Here is an 18668-nt window from a genome sequence, read left to right on the forward strand (position 1 = left end):
AGAAACCGAGAGCCACCAGGAAGAAACTGAGAGCCACCAGGAACCCTCCCTCCAAAACACACACACACACACACACACACACACACACACACAGAGCCGACCCCCGCCTCCAACACACACACACACACCGAGAGCCACCAGGAACCCCCCCTCCAACACACACACACACACACACACACACACACACACACACACAATTCAGGGGATCCAGGTGTTCAAACGTGGGGTGCCCCAGGACTTGAGAGCTGGGAGATCTGCACTGGACATACAGACATCTGCTCACTCGCTTAACCTCAGTGTCTTCATCCCTAAAGTGCGGTGTGAGCATTCCCACTACACACGATCAGCGTGCTGGGTGCATACCGCACGTGAAGGCTGACCCTCAATCCACAGCCCAGCGTGGGGTAGAGTGGCCCACCCTGGGGGCAGGCAATAAGGGACCACATTGTCTACACAGAACTTAGAAGCAAGAATAAAACCAACCCCAAGCTGGGCTGCTCTTTATCATCGCCAGGTGAACCCTGCAATCCTCTTCCCCACAAATACCTCTCTTCGGTCTAAGTTCTGAACACCTGTTGCAGTTAGCATTGGGTTTTTGTTGGGGATGAGGGGGAGGTTAAATGTATTACTGAGGTATAATTGATACATAATGTTGTATTAGTTCCAGGTGTATAACATAGTGATTCTACAATTCTATACATTATTCAGTGCTCCTCTGAGTTTTAATGATACATACATAAACTTCAAATCAGCACATTTTTATTACTTACACTGTCATAAACACTGCATTCTCCAGAAGTTAATTCTGAGAATGCCCAGCTATACAGCCAAACAGACCCGGCTCCTGCGTCTGTTTGGAGAGAAAATCCCTGGTGGTTGGGGATCCTCGGCGCTCTGTCTGGGTGCAGTGCGCATCTTCAACACCTGCGTGGTGCTTAGGGTCCCTGCGTGCAAACGGCAGAGTTAACACACTGGCGGGGGGGGGGGGGCACAGCAACAGGGACACAGAGCGGGGGCTGCTCCCACTCTGGCATGCTGTTGGCACATAAAAACTAGGGGGTTTTTATTTGTGTTTACAGCTTAGGACCCCACGAAAGGGTGGGCTCTGTGGGGTGAGCTATTTTTGTTCAGTAAATGCAAATTCCAATTCACACAGGAAACAGTTTAGTGGATTCGATTAACATCTTGAAAATTGAAATGGATGCTTCTCTTTGAGCTGTTAATCCTTTGTTTTTTAAAAGGAAGGAAGCTGGGAGGGGTAATGGCAGGGATGGGCAAAATAGGTGCAGGGGATGAAGAGGGACAAGTTTCCAGTTATAAATGAGTCACAGGGATGAAAAGTGCAGCAGAGAGAATGTAGTCAATAATATTGTAATAACACTATATGGTGACAGATGGCAAATACACTTGTCATGCTGAGCATTTCATAATATACATAAATGTCAAATCTCTATGTTTTGCATCTGAAAGTAATATATGTCAACGGTACTTCAATTAAAAATTTAAATTTTAAATAGATTTTTAATGATAAAAAGAATGGATAAATCAAGTGTTTGGGATTGCTACAGACAACTGCAGATCACTTTGTCAGTAACGTAATTAATGCCACTGATTTGCACACTTAAAGTTGGTCAAAATGGTGCATTTTATGTGATACATATTTTATGACAAATATTTAAATGAGTAATGTAATATGCCCAAAACCATCAAATTATACCTTCAGTGGGTGAAGTATATGGTATGTGAACTGTATCTGAATAAAGTTGTCATAAAAAAAAAGTAAGTAAAGGATGCTAAAAATGATCCACTCTGGGTGTCATATAAGCCACATATACCACTGGGTGGTATTATCCCTATTTTATAGAAGAGGAAACAGAGGTTCAGAGGGTGAAGTGATCTGCTTAAGGTCACACCTTGAGACCAGTGGTTCTCAAGGCAACTGTGTTCCCCCTGGGACAGCCGACAGTATTTGGAGGCATGTGGTATTGTCACAGCTGGGGAGGAGATGCTACTGGCATCTAGTTTTGGGGGGGGGCAGGGACACCACGAACACAGAAGCATCCAGCCCTAATGTCAATATTCCTGGAGTCAAGACAGAGAGAGATAAGGAGACAGCGCAGAAACGGGGAGGGACCCAGGGACACACACACAGGGACTGTCCTATCTGGAGTGAGTGAAACCAGCAAGGAACTGGGGGGCATGGAATTTGGCGGGGAAGAGCTCAGTCCAGCGGCCCCACTGGAGCCAAGTTCCAAATTCAACAGCCTAACATTTTAAAGATTTGAGTAATAATAAAAATGTGCTTCAAAAGAATATATTATCTGTGCCCGTCCCATAGGCTGGCAGCGTTTGGCCGGAGTGCAGCCGGAGAAGCGAGGGACCCGAGCTCAGCCACCAGTGGGGGCAGGAGAAAAAGTAACCCAGGCAAGCAGCAGGCTTCCACCACCCCTAGGAAAAAAATTTTAAGTCATCTCTAATAAATAAGCCATTGGATTTTGAAAGGGTGCATTTATTCTTTTTCCAAAGTCTTTCAGAGCACCAATTTCTGGTCACAAACTAAGCAGACCCAGATGCAGCCCCAAGGACTCCCCAGAAGGCCTCTTTGCAAATCCCCGATGGCCCCAAGTGCAGGGCTGAGCTCTTCAAGGCCCCAACACCCAGCACAGTTTCCAGGGCAAAGTAGTGCCCAAAAAATGTGCACAATGTTTCCAATGGCTAAACTTGACCTCTTTGTAGGGCCAAGGTTCTTTCAGCAGCCTCTGTCCCTCTCTGCCTTCACCTCATCCTTTCCACTCCCCTGCTCTGTTCCAGCCACACTGGCTTCTATGCTGTTCCTCAAATCCACACTCCTGCCCCAGGGCCTTTGCACTTCCTCTGCTTTCACAACTCACTCCCTCCTCCCCTTCAGGTCTTTGTTGGAAGGTCCATTTACAAAATTGCCACTTTCTCTCTTCCCCATTCTTTTTTTTTTTGCCTATAGCACTTACATCTTCCCAACTTGCTAAATAATTCCCTCCTGAACTTGTTCAATTACTTCTAGACTCTAGGGTATCTAGTAAAGGCCCCTGATAAATATGTGTGGAATGAAGGAATGGTCTTTAAGCCTCACAATGACTCTCTGTGACAGTAATATCATCGACACAGTGACTCTCTCTGATAGTAATATCATCGACCCCATTTAAAGACAGGGAAACTGAGACACACAGAGGTCATGTGACTTGCCCAAGGTCACTTAGCTACAAGTTCCAGAGCTGGATTCCAGGTGAGGCAGGTGTCCCTGAGGTCCTCCTTCTCTACCACATGGCTATGCAGCTTCCCAGGCAAAGTCTTTCCTCCGAATCCTGTTCTGTCCCTGGGTCCAGGGGACCCTGGACACGTTCCCTGTCCTGGACCTGCTACCCGCAGAATGCGGGCCATCTGGACCCGTTCAAAGATCCCTCAGGGATTCCTGCACTAAACATCACAAACGATTGCTCTCCTCCTGCATGGATAAATACTGAGCTCAAACTTCTAGAGAGACACCATGTGGAATATGGAAAGCCAGAGAGGGCTGGGAGTAGCCCTAGCCACACAACTGTGGGATCTCCCTTAAAGAGGGTGGATGTGATGGGCTGAACTGGTTGAGACCAAAAAAGATGTTGAGACCCTAACTCTCAGGACTTTACAATGTGACCATATATGGAGCTATCTGACCAACAGAGGGAACCAGGTTAAGATGAGGCCATGAGAGTGGGCCCTAATCCAGGAAGACTGGCATGTTTCTAAAAAGGAGATATTTGCACATAAAGCTGTGCACAGAGAGATGATGATGTGAAGGCCCAGAGAGAAGATACGACCTACCTACGAGCCAAGGATGCCTGAAGCTGTGGAAGTGAGGAGAGGCCTAAGACAGATTCTCCCTCACTTCCCTCGGAAGGAACCAGCCCTGCCAGCACTTTGACTTTGGCCTTCCAGGCTCCAGAACAGTGAGAATAAATGTCTGTTGTTTCAACCAAGCAGTTCATGGTGCTTTGCAGCCGCGGCCTTACCAAACCACTGCAATGCCTAACCAAATAAAGGTGGGGTTCTCTGGAAAGTGTAGGAGAGAGATGGTCACCAAGAGAAGTCACTGCATACACACTAAAGTCCTTTTGAGGCCAACTGTCAACTCGACATGTGATCCTTGAGATGAGGTCCTGTTTCCAGGTGAACTTCAGTTCTAGTCTTGAATCCCGATGGGATGTGTCCTGTCCCCCGTCTCAGAAATTCTCCTGGTGCTCATTCCTTGATTCACTGGTCTCCCCCAGTCCTCATGGCCTCCCCTCAAGACACAAGGCAATGTGTCTGATCACACGTACCTTGTGGATTGTGACGTATTAGATTTTATTTTTGCCCAAATAATGAGCACGCTTACTAAAAAAACTTCATGAATAAGGATGGGTGCCTTATCGAGCAGATTGAAAGGATTCTGTACCTGTCTTTTGGGGAAAGGCAGCTGAAACCCTGATATGGATTAGCCTAAAGAAAAATAAACAGGTGTAAACCAAGACGAAGAGGAAAATCTTGCCATTTGGGAGAACAGGGATGGACCTAGAGGATGTTATGCTAAATGAAACAAGTCAGACAGAGAAAGACAAACACCCTGATGATTTCACTTACATGCAGAATCTAAGACACAAAACGAACAAACAGAGACTCATAGCTGTATAGCACCACTAGGTGCAGGGAGAGGCTAGGAGGGGGATGAAACAGGTGAAGGGGATTAAGAGGTACAAACATCCAGTTACAAAGTCAGTCTTGGGGGTGTAAAGTATAGCACAGGGGATACAGTCAATAATATTGTAGCAACTTTAACTACACTCATGGTGGGGATCATTTCATAACATAAAAATCAAGTCACTGTAATGGATGCTGGAAACGACTAGGATGGGAAGACAATTATATTTCCATTAAAAAAAAAAAGGGAGAACAAGAAGAGGGAAGATTAGGGGCATCTGGCTGGCTGTCAGTGGAAGTGTGACTCTTGATCTCCGGGTTGTGAGTTTAAGCCCCACGTTGGCTGTAGAGATTACTTAAAAAAATAAAAACACTTGAAAAAAAAAAGAGTAACCATCTTTTTTTTTTTAAGATTTTATTTATTTGACAGAGAGTGAGAGAGAGAGAAAGCACAAGCAGGCAGAGCAGAAGGCAGAAGGAGAGGGAGAAGCAGACTCCCCACTGAGCCGGGAGCCCCATGCAGGGCTCCATCCCAGGACCCTGGGATCATGACCTGAGCCAAAGGCAGATGCTTAACTGACTGAGACACTCAGGTGCCCCAAGAGTAACCATCTTGATCTTTCTCTTCTCTTTCCTTTCATTGATAATAAACCTTGTGACAAATTTCCTTCTTCAATTTGACTGTCCTTGTTTTATCCCTGGAATTCTTTAGGAATCGAAGTTTGTGTCCTGAAGACTGGCAACATTTTGCCAAATCAGAGAAGGTGAGAGTTAAACAGGACCTTAGAACAACATTAATTAGACACCAGACATTAATTAGACACAGTAGAATTAAATAGTTGATAAATGAACCATCCACAGGTGACAAGGCACAAAGTTGAACGGGGACCACTGACTCCTGGAAAACATTCCCACTTGTGTTTTAAAACAGAGAAAGCCAAGAAGAATGGAACTAAATTGTTTTGAAAGCCTGGGTTTCAAATGTGGAACAACTGAGTTATGTGTTTGTAAACACAGCTATTTAAAAGAATGTGTGACTTATCTCCCAATTAAAATACTATGCAAATTTGTAAGGCAGGGCTTTGTCAGCTAGAACTAGTAAACAAGAGAGGAGCTCGAATGAAATCATTTCTAGTGGAATTAGTTGTTTATGATGATGCTGTTTTCTTTTTTTGCAATTGTTTGGAACCAAAAGGAAGTTAACAACACAATCGTGATGGTTTTTTCTTTGTAGAAGCACCCCTCTCTAGAGCTCTCACTGGACAGGAGGGACAGTTATTTTACCTGAACATTACAGGAGGTACTAATATTACTTCTGTGATATAAAAATCTGAGATGAAGCGGTCCAGGGCTGGTGTGGCAGCTCCATGGTGTCAGGGAAATGACCTTCTTCTGTCTTGGGGGTCTTCTATGCATGCCCTCCATTCTCCATTCCTAAAAGGGCCTCATGTTCCAGAGGGCTGCTCCAGCTCCAGTCATTACGCCTATAATCCAGCTCAAGGGAAAGGAGGAAAGAAGAGAAAGGCAACACCCCCCAGAAGTTTTTCATTCCACTTTTACCGATGCCCCATTGGCCAGAACTTGGTCACATGGCTACACAGCTACAGGGCTGTAGCTGCAAGGGAGTGTGGGAAGTGTAGTCATTATTCAGTGCAGCCATACGCCCCCAGCTAAAAAGGGAGAAAGGATCTTGGGAGATAATGAGCAGTTTTTGCCACAGGTAGGATACTGTTGTTCATTCTCTTGTACCGATGAGAAAACTCAGAAGTTAATAACTTGACGAAGATCACAGTCAATTCTCGATTGTGATACTCTCTTGATTGATTCTTCTATTTTGTGATACTTTTTCTCATGCATCTGGTATTGATAAGGTATTAGTAATTAACTCCTCTGTGTTGCTTGGAGGAGAGAAATTATACAAAAACAATGCATTTGGAATTCTACTCTTTTACACTCAAATCACTGCTTATTTTATCAAATAGAAATTTTTAAAGTGCAGGGGCGCCTGGGTGGCTCAGTCATTAAGCGTCTGCCTCCAGCTCAGGTCCTGACCCAGGATCCTGGGATCGAGCCCCACATCGGGCTCCCTGCTCAAGCGGGAAGCCTGCTTCTCCCTCTCCCACTCCCCCAGCTTGCATTCCCTCTCTCGCTGTGTCTCTGTCAAATAAATAAATAAAATCTTAAAAAAAAAAAAATGCTTTAAAAAAAAGATTTTAAATTTTAAAAGTGCAGTATCTCTGTGGCAGAGAAGAGTGTGAAGACTAGCAAAAACTAGGGTTTCCTCCTTCTCCAAGGATTGTAGGTGAATGAGCCAGCCCCACTCACATCCCAGGGGGTTTGCAAGCAGCAGATGACCCCACCATCCAGGGCTCACTATGACCATGCCTGCAGCACCAGACACCCTTCACAAAAAAATAACCCCAATTTTTTGTAATCACAGACTTATACGTAAAATGTAAAACTACAAAACTCCCAGAAGACAGCATAGGGGAACCCAGATAGATGACTTGGGTATGGTGATGACTTTTATTTTATTTTTAAATATTTATTTGAGAGAAAGTGAGCAAGCACAAACAGGGGGAACGGCAGGCAGAGGGAGAAGTAGGCTTCCCACTGAGCAGGGAGCCCGATGCAGGGCTCGATCCCAGGACCGCAGGATCACAACCTGAGCCACCCAGGCATCATTTTATTTTATTATTTTATTGTATATTATTTTATATTTATTTATTTTATAGTGATTTTTAGATACACCACCAAAGGCACGATCCATGAAAGAAATAATTGATAAACTGGTCTTCATTAAAATTAAAAACTTTTGCCCTACAGGGACACCTGGGTGGCTCAGTTGGATGAGTGTCCGACTCTTGATTTTGGCTCAGGTCATGATCTCAAGGTTGTGGGATCGAGCCCTGCACTGGGCTCCACACTCAATGCGGAGTCTTCCTTGTCTCTCTCCCTCTGCTCCTCCCTCTACTCTCTAATACAAAAAAAGCTTAAAAAAAAGACAAAACTTCTGCCCTACAAAAGACAAACAACATCGAGAGAATTAGAAGACAAACCACAGACTGAGAGAAAATACTTGCAAAGGACACAGCTGATAAAGGACTTTTATCCAAAACACACAAAGAGCTCTTAAAATTCAACAATAAGGGAGCACCTGGCTGGCTCAGTTGGTGGAGCCTGCGACCCTTGATCTCAGGGTTGTGAGTTCCAGTCCTACGTTGGGTGTGGAGATTACTTAAAAATAAAATCTTAAAAAAAAAAAATTCAACAATAAGGAAACAAATAACCTGATTTAAAAAAATGGGCCAAAGAGCTTAAGAACTATTAAAGTTCTCCACCTACTGATGATACTGCTGCAGGTTCAAGGACCACATTTTAAGAAACCCTGCCCCAAAGGCTTCCTTGCTCCATATAAGATCTTGGCGTAAGGGAACTAGCATTGATGTTCTCAGAGGCTTCCAGAAAACAAGCAGCTCTCCCCAAGCAGTGCCTGTGCAGTGAGAGAGGTCTTGGGCAAACCTGGGCCCCGTGTCCAGGTGAGGGGCTACAAGGGACAGCTGTCCTGTGGGCCAGGAGCCTCTAGATGGCAGTGCCCAGCCAGAAACAGAGCCAGCTGGAGGCCCAGGGAGCCGCCGAATGGGGAGGAAGAGGGAAGCCAGGGTTGCCGCCCCCACAACCCTCCGCAGCTGGCTCACATACTAGTGAGACGTCCAGATGCCCGTCAACGGAGCAATGAATACGTGAACGAATGAATGAATGATCCTTTGAGGGTTTGCAATCCTCAATAATCATAATAGCTAATATTTATTGGAAACTTGCTGCCTGGCACTGTTCTAGGCAAATTAAGATCATGCTGTACGTATTTGTTATGTGAAGAGCATTATCCCATTTTTCAAGACACCCATCAAGGGCGTGCTTTATTAAGGCTTAACCACCTAGTGAAACTGGTATGTTTGATCAGTCCCCTATATCAGGTTTCTGTTGTCTTGTTACTCCAAATACTACACTTTGTATTGTTGCTTAAGAATTGCCTTCCACAATTAATTAACCCCCCTGTTGGGATTAATACTTAGAATTAGAGGACAGGAAATTAGGACTGTCTTTAAAGATCTTCATATACGTGGCCAACTGATTTTTCAACGTGTGGCAGACAGGCTGTCCTGTTAGGAACAGCATGTGCTGGGGGTACATCATCTCAGACTTCCCGGTGCTGGGTGGTAGCAACGGATCTTCTCAAAAACGTATTCAAAACACAGTATCTCGGGTGGGAGGATGGGTTAGCCTGGTGATGGGTATTGAGGAGGGCACGTTCTGCATGGAGCACTGGGTGTTATGCACAAACAATGAATCATGGAACACTATATCTAAAACTAATGATGTAGGGCGCCTGGGTGGCTCAGATGGTTAAGCGTCTGCCTTCGGCTCAGGTCATGATCCCAGGGTCCTGGGATCGAGTCCCGCATCGGGCTCCCTGCTCCTTGGGAGCCTGTTTCTCCCTCTGCTTCTCTCTCTCTCTGTCTCTCATGAATAAATAAATAACATCTTTTAAAAAAATAAATAAATAAATAAAAATAATAAAACTAATGATGTAATGTATGGGGGTTAACATAACAATAAAAAAAATTAAAAAAACAAAAACAAAACAAAACACAGTATCTCCTTTTCAAATCTGAGTTTCACAAAGTAAGTTGAACTTGTGATTCGTATGTTGATTGGTCATTTGTATTTCTGCTTCTGAAAACTCCCTGTTCATATTTTTTGTTACTTTTTCCTTTTAGGCATATTACTTTCTTATTCATGTATGTGCATGTGCACACGTGTTTTTTTTTGTGTTTTTTTTTAATGTTTATTATTTATTCATGAGAGTCAGAGAGAGAGAGAGGCAAAGGGAGAAGCAGGCTCCCCGCCTAGCAGGGAGCCTGATGCGGGACTCGATGCCAGGACCCTGGGATCACGACCTGAGCCGAAGACAGACACTTAACCATCTGAGCCACCCAGGCGCCCCCACACGTGTTTATCGATAGAGATATACATATATATACATTAAATTTGTCATACTTGTCACAGTCCCTTTATCCTTTCAAGTTTATTTATATTGGTAATGTTTAAATTTACACTTATAATCAAGCTTTTATTTTAAACTTTTTTTTTAAAGATTTTACTTATTTGAGAGAGAGCGGGGGGGTGGGGTGCAGAGGGAGAAGCAGACTCTCTGCTGAGCAGGAAGCCTGATGCGGGGCTCAGTCTCAGGACCCCGAGATCATGACCTGAGCTGAAGTCAGATGCTTAAGCGACTGAGCCACCCAGGCGCCCCCAAGCTGTCACACACACACACACAAATATTGTCCCAATACCTTTACGCTTACAAAGTTAAATATTCACATATATTGGGGCGCCTGGGTGGCTCAGTTTGTTGGGTGACTGCCTTCGGCTCAGGTCATGATCCTGGAGTCCCGGGATCGAGTCCCACATCGGGCTCCCTGCTCGGCAGGGAGTCTGCTTCTCCCTCTGACCCTCCCCACTCTCATGTGCTCTCTCTCATTCTCTCTCAAATAAATAAATAAAATCTTAAAAAAAAAAAAAAAAGTTTAAATATTCACACATATTTTCCTTCAGCTTTTAATTGTATCTTTTTAAAAAATATTTTATTCATCGGTGGCGCCTGGGTGGCTCAGTCGTTAAGCGTCTGCCTTCGGCTCAGGTCATGATCCCGGAGTCCTGGGATCGAGCCCCGCATCGGGCTCCCTGCTCTGCGGGAAGCCTGCTTCTCCCTCTCCCACTCCCCCTGCTTGTGTTCTCTCTCTCGCTGTGTATCTCTCTCTGTCAAATAAATAAACAAAATCTTTAAAAAAAAAAAAAAAATATTTTATTCATTTGACAGAGAGCGACAGCAAGTGAGGGAACACAAGCAGGGGGGAGTGGGAGAGGGAGAAGGCTTCCTGCTGAGCTTGTCTTACATTTAACTCTTTAATCTGTCAATATATGTGGGAGCATGAAGTGATCCTCTAACAAAAATTTTCCCCCAAATAGTCAACTTTCCTGATGCCACCTGTTGACCAATCCATCCCCTCCCTGTCATTTTGTGCTATTTCCTGATGGACTACCAAGTTCTTCTATAAACCAGGGTATTTTCTTTTTTCTTTTCTTTTTTTTTTTTTTTAGATTTTATTTATTTATTTGACAGAGACAGAGATAGAGAGAGCAGGAACACAAGCAGCGGGAGTGGGAGAGGGAGAAGCAGGCTTCCTGCGGAGCAGGGAGCCCGATGCGGGGCTCGATCCCAGGACCCTGGGATCATGACCTGAGCCAAAGGCAGACGCTTAACGACTGAGCCACCCAGGCGCCCAAAACCAGGGTATTTTCTGGAGTGTTCTATCCCGTCTTACTATTGGTGCTAATACTTAACTTTTACTTATTACTATTTTCTGTTTTAATTTTTTTTTTCTCCAAAATTTCTTTAGCTATTCTCAGCTGTGAATTCTTTTGCCTGAACTTAAATACTTCTGACCCGTTTCCAAAAGTCCCTTTGGGCTTTTATGAGAGCTATGAATCCCAACTATAAGTTAATTTGAAAAGAATCGGCCCTCTGGGGTGGAGAGGGGGAAACGGGCACTTGCAGACAGAGCCGGAGGGAGTAAAAACTGGCCTTCCGGGAAGATAACCGTATAGTCTCAATCATAAACTTTTATTGTTAACTTCTTATTCATTTAAGCAATCTCTACACCCCACGTGGGGCCGGAACTCACAGCCCCGGGACCAAGAGTCGCACGCTCCTCCGACGGAGCCAGCCAGGCGCCCCTCGATCGTAAACTGTTAGATGTATGTATGCTTTGACCCAGAATGTCCGCTTCTTGGGGTCTAGAAATCTGCCATGTGGGCACGAAGGTGTGCGCTGCAGCGCCTCATGCAACGGACTCCCATGAAATAAGCTGACATCACAGAGATGGGTAGGAAGGAACGGCAGAGCCACGCGGAGAGCAGGAAGGAGGTTCTCCAAGGAACGTGAAGACAAGCAGACGGCGAGACAAACGCCTACACCATGAGCCCATCTATCATTTTAAATCACAGGACGTGCGCTAGGAGCAGAGGGCAGCCAACGCTTCCTGTAAAGGACCAGACAGTCCGTATTTTTGGGCTTTGTGAACCGTAAAGGTGTCTTTCCCAACTCTTCGGATCTGCCGTTGAAGCGCCAAAGCACCCCGGGGCAGTAACGTGAACAAACAAGTCTAAATAAAACTTTACATACATACATACATACATAAATAAATAAATAAAACTTTACAAAACCAGGCAGTGAGTTGGATTTGGCCCTCGGGCTGTAGTTTTTCGGACATCTGGCCCAGAAAGAAGACAGGCTACCCAAATTAGAGCAGAAGAAGCAGGATCAGGGCTTGGGGGGACAAGGGAGGCTATGAGCTCTGTCATGTGTCAAGGTCCGTAGAAAGTATATGGCAAGGCCAGCCTAAGGAATTTATAAATATTCACTCATTAAACTCATGTAAGCCTCCTAAGAACGTGAAATAGAAGATGCTGTTCTGCACATCTTACAGATGAGGAGACTGAGGCCCACAGGGCAGTTAGGTGGGTCTGCTCAAGGTCACACAGCTCGTCAGCGGAGCCAGGATTCAAATCCAGGCGGTCTACGTGCGGAGACTGTGTTCTATTTCTTTGAATAGTGTAGTGTGCTTCCGTATTCTAAACCAGCCACTTTGTTTTGTTTTTAAGATTTTATTTATTCACCTGTCAGAGAGAGAGGGAGAGAGAGAGAGAACAAGCAGGGTGAGCGGCAGGCAGAGGGAGAAGCAGACTCCCCGCTAAGCAGAGAGCCCGACGTGGGACTCAATCCCAGGACCCTGGGATCATGACCTGAGCCAAAGGCAGACGCTTCATCAAATGAGCCACCCAGGTGCCCCTAAACCAGCCACTTTGATAAAGAATTCCATTCTTATAATAAAGAAAAAGCATGACTGCGTGGGAAAAGACGCAATTTTTCTCTCTTCATGCTGAGACCACAAAACACCACCATTTGACTGGAGTGAATAAAAAAGCAAAGTTAAACACGTAAAATGATAATGTCAATGTCATGCTGCCCACTGGATCCCAAGTTCTAGGGAAGACAAGGATTGTACCTTTTTCAGGTAAGGAAAGTCACACAGGAGAGCAGAGTCCGAACCTTTTAGAGAAACGCAATCCCATGTTTGAGTCACAGCTGGGCATCTCCCAGACAAGTCACTCAACCTCTCTGAGCTTCTCCACTGGCCAAAGAGGCTAGAACACACATGCCTCAGGGGCTGCCATAAACTTACAAGAGACTATTGAAAGTTGGGGCTATGAGGATGCCTGGCCCCTCTCCTGTGCCCATTACTTAAATTCCTACAGGGCTGGCAGGGTCCATTCCTGTCTGTCTGGTCCCCAGCTAGCCGCACACTGAGAAGCCGGAGCCTGCTTTGTCCACAGTCACAGACACCTTCTGCCACAGGCTAATGGAAGAATTACAGCCACAACAGGAACCTAAGACGGCCAGGCCAAGGGCACCACGAGCACCCCATGTGGTACAGCCTGGGAATGGGAGGGAGGTGGAGGTGGGGGGAGCAGGGTCTAAACCCTGAGGACAAGTATCTGCAAGTTACAGCCCACTGACTGCGCAGTGTCCCAGACCCCAAAGCCAGGACTGGGGAGAGGGTCCATTTTACAGGTGGACAAGGTGAGGCCCAGAGAACCAGACAGCTCTTTCTGAAGGAACCTAGAAAAGCATCCACCCAGGCATTCTCCTGAGGTCCTGACCCAAGGAAGGCCAAGGTCAGCCTCACCCACAGGTGCTCAGTTGGACCGAACACATGAATTTGAGGACATGCACTGAAGGGGACGTGCACTCTGCAAGTTAGTTGTCTCTGGGCTGCCAGCCCCACTCATTTATCTGTCCCCAGCAGCATCTGAGTGTGTGCCATCCCCAACAAACAGGATCTCATGGGATTTTCACCATCAGCCTGGGATATGGTTACCCAGCTTGATAGGACAGGCAACAAAGGACAAGACAGGCCGCGAGCTTGACAAAATCAGACAGTAAGGTGTTGGCAGTGAAGGTCCTTCCAAACCAGCCCATCAACTGGATTGGGCATCACAGAAGTGGGGTGGGGAGGTTCCTTAGGGGAAAAAGAGAAGGGCTGTGGGATCTGGCAGCAGACTCCCTGGGTTCAAATCCTAACTTCGGCAACACCCCAGCCCCACCACCAGGGGCCCATCCCCACCCCCGACAAGCCCTAGCCTGGAACAACTGTCCCTTTAAGGCTCTGGTGGGTGGGCCTAGCCGTTTCCATGGAGCTCGCTGAGCTGTTTCTCAGTCTTCCAAATTCCAGGCCCAAACAGGAAGTGAGTCACTGCAGGAGAATGCAGGGCTCCCAGCCTTAGGGAGCTGTTCAAGGGCAACCATAGGTCCCCCAGTGGGGGTCGGGCCTTTGTGGGCTGCTTGGCTCGGCGGGACGTGGGACAAGATTTCAGCATCTGCTTGCATCGCTGGCTGGTGTGCAAGTGACAGAAGGTCTCAAACTCAATACAAGCTCATCCGAGCTGACCAGGGTCGGGCAGGTCCCACGGGCATCTCTTTCAGTCCCTGGCCAGACCCCCAACACCAGGGGTTGTGGAACCCATACCAAGACCGCGCTAACGGATTTATAAGTGCTCAGAACACTGCAAGGCGGTCACCTTTGTCATCCCTACCTTACAGAAGAGCAAACTGAGGCTTGGGTTCAGGGAACCTGCCCCAAGTCCTACCACCCCACACTCCCCGTCTCCTCGTGAATTTGAACCCGAGCACGCTGGTGCCTTCTCTAGGACGGGAGCCCGACAGATCTGAATTAGGGTCCTGGCTTGGCCACTCCCCGGCCCTTTCAGCGGAGATGCCCTCACCCTTCCAAACACTATTTACTGTCTGCTCCAGTGAGGGGCGCGGGGACAGGCTCGAGGGAGCACACACAGCCTCCAGGGAAGGCAAACCAGTAAATAAAATCCCCAAGACATAATGAGAAACAATGAGCAGAGAGAACAATGCAGGAGTGGGGGGTCAGAAGGGCTCTCCCAGGAGGGGACGGGGAAGAGGAAAGTAAGGGGACAAAAAAGTGGGCAGAAGGGCAGCTCGGGGGGCAGGCGTCAATCAAAGAACTGCGTCCGATAGAGCCCCTGAACCGAGTAAATGTTAAAAGGAGGGCGAGGGCGCCTGGGTGGCTCAGTTGGTTAAGCGACTGCCTTCGGCTCAGGTCATGATTCTGGAGTCCCGGGATCGAGTCCCACATCGGGCTCCCTGCTCAGCGGGGGGTCTGCTTCTCCCTCTGACCCTTCCCCCCTCATGCTCTCTGTCTCCCATTCTCTCTCTCAGATAAATAAATAAAATCTTTAAAAAAAAATAAAAGGAGGGCGAGGCCTCTGCGGGAGAAGGTTCCAGTGGGGTGGACACCGAACCCTGCCAGGTCACGCCCAGGCCAGGAAACCCTCACTACTGGCCCCGACGGAGAATGCGGGCGGGGGAGCCAGTGCCTGTGGCCCAAGCTCGGTCCTTCCTCCCAGGCCTCAGAAAGGGCCAGTCAGCGGCGCGCTGGGGGCCTGGAAACAACTGACCCCCACCCCCACCCCACCGCTGTCTCCTTGGGGCCTCCCCGCCTGCTGGGCTGGGAGATGGGCAGGATCGCAATCACTGGGCCGGTGACCCTGCTGGCCAATTACCCGTGCTGGGGACATCTGTCAGCACTCTGGCTTCCGCCGTTGGAGCAAAGCCCACGCGGTGGATTGGGGGGGGAGGGGAGGCAGCCCTGCTGGGGAGCTGACTTGACATGGGATTTCTTTGGGATGTCAGGTCCCAGGCAGTTCTGCGGGAGCTCACCTGCTCCTATGTTGAGGTCGAGGTCAAGGCCGTGTGCCACTGGGAACAGATAGTTCCTGCCCTTGGAGGTGGGTCCGCATCGAACCCAGGAGTGTCACCTAAACCATTCCTGGTGACACTCGCTGCACCTGAACTGTCCGCTGACCTCAGCGTACCCCACTCCTCCCCCAGAGCGCTCTCTTCTCCGTTGGGGGCAGCTTCCAACCCACCACTTACCAGCCCCGGGAGATCACTTCATCTCCCCCGTGGAGAAACGGAAAGCACGCCATCTTAGGGCCACGGTGCCAGGGACCCTCCCGTTTTAGGCATTACCTCAGTTCATATGCACAACCCTCTTTACAGATGGGGAAACTGAGGCAGGGTGGCTCAAGAACTTGCCAAGACAGGTGACACCACAGGCACGAGGCTCCAGGCCCCACACGGGGCAGCGGCCACAGAGCCAGTCACTGAAGCCTCAGCTCCTCATCTGGTAAATGGGGAGAAGGGTGGATGTTCTCCGAGCGACATTCAGGGCACAAGATACAAGATGCACATCTGCACGGGCTGGTAACGGGCACTTCCGGGAAACCCAGGTGCAGTCTGGGGCGTATCGGACCCCTTCCGTATACTGTTTTTCAGATATACACATGTATAAGCACACACAGAGCCATGTTTTATACAGGACACCCAGTACCTCTAGGCAGGGTGGGGAGACTTGGGGTGTGGTGGGCGAGCCCCACCCTGCGATCCTGGGACAGGGACTGGTCCTTGTCACAGGTCCCTGAGACAGGGTTCCAGGTTGAGATGGTGCAACGGCCCAGCTCGCCGCTCAGCTGCAGGCCACACAACTCCAGGCCCAGCTGCGCATGCAGGGACCCAGGCGGCCACTCAGAAGAGGAAGACTCCTCACCTGGGACCTTCCTGTCCAATCTCCCCCCCAAATGCACATACTATCAATGTCATCTTTAAAATGTAAACAGAGGTAACCAGGTGCCAGGACTTAGGATCCATTTTTGTTTTATTCTTTTACAGACACCCTGTCCCCAACCCCAGACCTTTGCGTTCAGTGTATGTGGGTGGAGAGCCCAGGAATCTCTATTAATCCCTTCCAAGGTGACATATTCCCAAGCAGGTGCAGGAGAGTCATCTTGGGGGCACACCTGCTGGGTCACTCCTGGTGAGCCATGATTCACCACACCCTGAAGGCTTGTGGGTGCAAACTTCCTCCTGCCAAGCCCAGGAAAGCACCCTGCCCCAGAGGAACACACTGGTCAAGTCCAGACTTCCTCCAAGCCTGAGGGACTGAAGGTGGATGGGCAGGCAGCCCAAGGGGAGGGCCAGAGTCCTCTGACAGCACCAGCTGCCCTCAGCCTCAGAGATGGCAGAGTCCCATGCCACTGGCCACCTGCCCAGGAAACAATCTGGAAAGGGCCAAAGCAACATTCCCTTCTACATTTTCTGCAGGATGCACCTGGGTCCTCGTACAGTGGTCCTCAGCTGGAGGAGCTTGGAAAATGCTGGCACCTGCGTCCCACCCCAAGGAGAACCATCTAGTTTGCCTTGGGTACAGCCTGAGCACGGCTGACTCTGACATGCGGGCAGCCTGAGAACCATGCAATCTGAGGGAAGAGAGGAAATGGGGGGACACTGAGGCTGCAGGCTAGTGTAGAACCCCGGGGAGATCCCTCCTAGACTCTGACGAGGGAATTTTATGCAAGCACACATAGGATGGGGACCACACTTAGCAGCTAACAGGTGTGTGTGCTCACCAGGCACCAGCTGCCATGGCAGGCACCTTCCCCTCCCCCCCCCAGACCCATGGCAGGGCTGCCTCCACCTCACTGACCCCAAGAGATCCAGCTTTTTTTTTTTTTTAAGATTTTATTTATTTGACAGAAAGAGACACAGTGAGAGAGGGAACACAAACAGGAGGAGTGGGAGAGGGAGAAGCAGGCTTCCCGCGGAGGAGGGAGCCCAATGCGGGGCTCGATCCCAGGACCCCGGGATCATGACCTGAGCCAAAGGCAGACGCTTAACGACTGAGCCACCCAGGCGCCCCCCCAAGATCCAGCTCTTAACCACCACACCCTGCTTCTGGACACACCGTGAAAGCCCGAGGAAAAATTAGGGACTTTTCATGAAAACCTAGAAAATTTCAAGCCACCTTTTACCTACTCGCTCGTTCAACAACTGTCTGGGCACCTACTATCCAGGTACGCCAGCCATGGATGCCCAGAGAACCTGGGTTTCCGATCTGGTGGTGAAATCAATGTAGTAGGACCACAAACAGCAATCTGGTCTAGTGAGATAGCAAGAAACTGTGGAGTGGCGTGCACTGACAGAGAGGAACTGCTCAGCTCTCTTAGTACAGTGCATATGTATCTATCTCCACGCTCGGTCTCGGTGGCCACAGGTATCTCTTACTGTGGATTCCAGTCCAGCTCATCTGACAGACACTGAGATGGGCAAGAGACAAGCCTCCATATACCAAATACAAGTGTAAGCAAAACACAATGCCAGATGTTTAGGTTCACCTAAGCCTCAAACAGCAAATCAGAACGTCTTGGTAGTTACCAATTTCTAGATAGACCTTGAAACCATCCCTGCCATGGTGGTTACAAGATTGGCTTTGGGGGAAGAGATGGGGGAAGCCATCGGCCTCCTCCCACGGCACTCAGGGACCATTGGTAGGTGTTCCCGTCCCCTCCCACTCCCAAGGTATCTCAGCCCCGGCACCACCACCCCTAAGGAGTATCAACAGTCTGAGACTCTTCCCTCAAATCTCAAAGTTACCATGGCACATACCTTGGTGGGTATTTCTGGAGGACATCAGGATGGGGAGTCCACTGGCCCAGGTGGCCAAAAGCAGCCCAGAGAACGGTGGTGGCAGGCTGTCCCAGGTACCTGAGCCTTCTTTCTCAGTCAGCTGCAAGACTGTTCTCAGCCTGCTGAGCCTGCCCACTGCAGAAGCCAGATCCAACCTAAGACTCCTGAAGCTCTCAAAGGCAGGTCTGTGAGGGATTGGGAGCCCTAAACACTTCTGGCAGCTCAGAGTGGCACAACCCCATCCTAAAACAAAGGAAAGCCACAGCCCTCACTAACTGGTACATTTGTGCTA

The sequence above is a fragment of the Halichoerus grypus genome, chromosome 6 (assembly GCF_964656455.1).
Source record: "Halichoerus grypus chromosome 6, mHalGry1.hap1.1, whole genome shotgun sequence".
In the NCBI taxonomy this organism is placed as follows: domain Eukaryota; kingdom Metazoa; phylum Chordata; class Mammalia; order Carnivora; family Phocidae; genus Halichoerus; species Halichoerus grypus.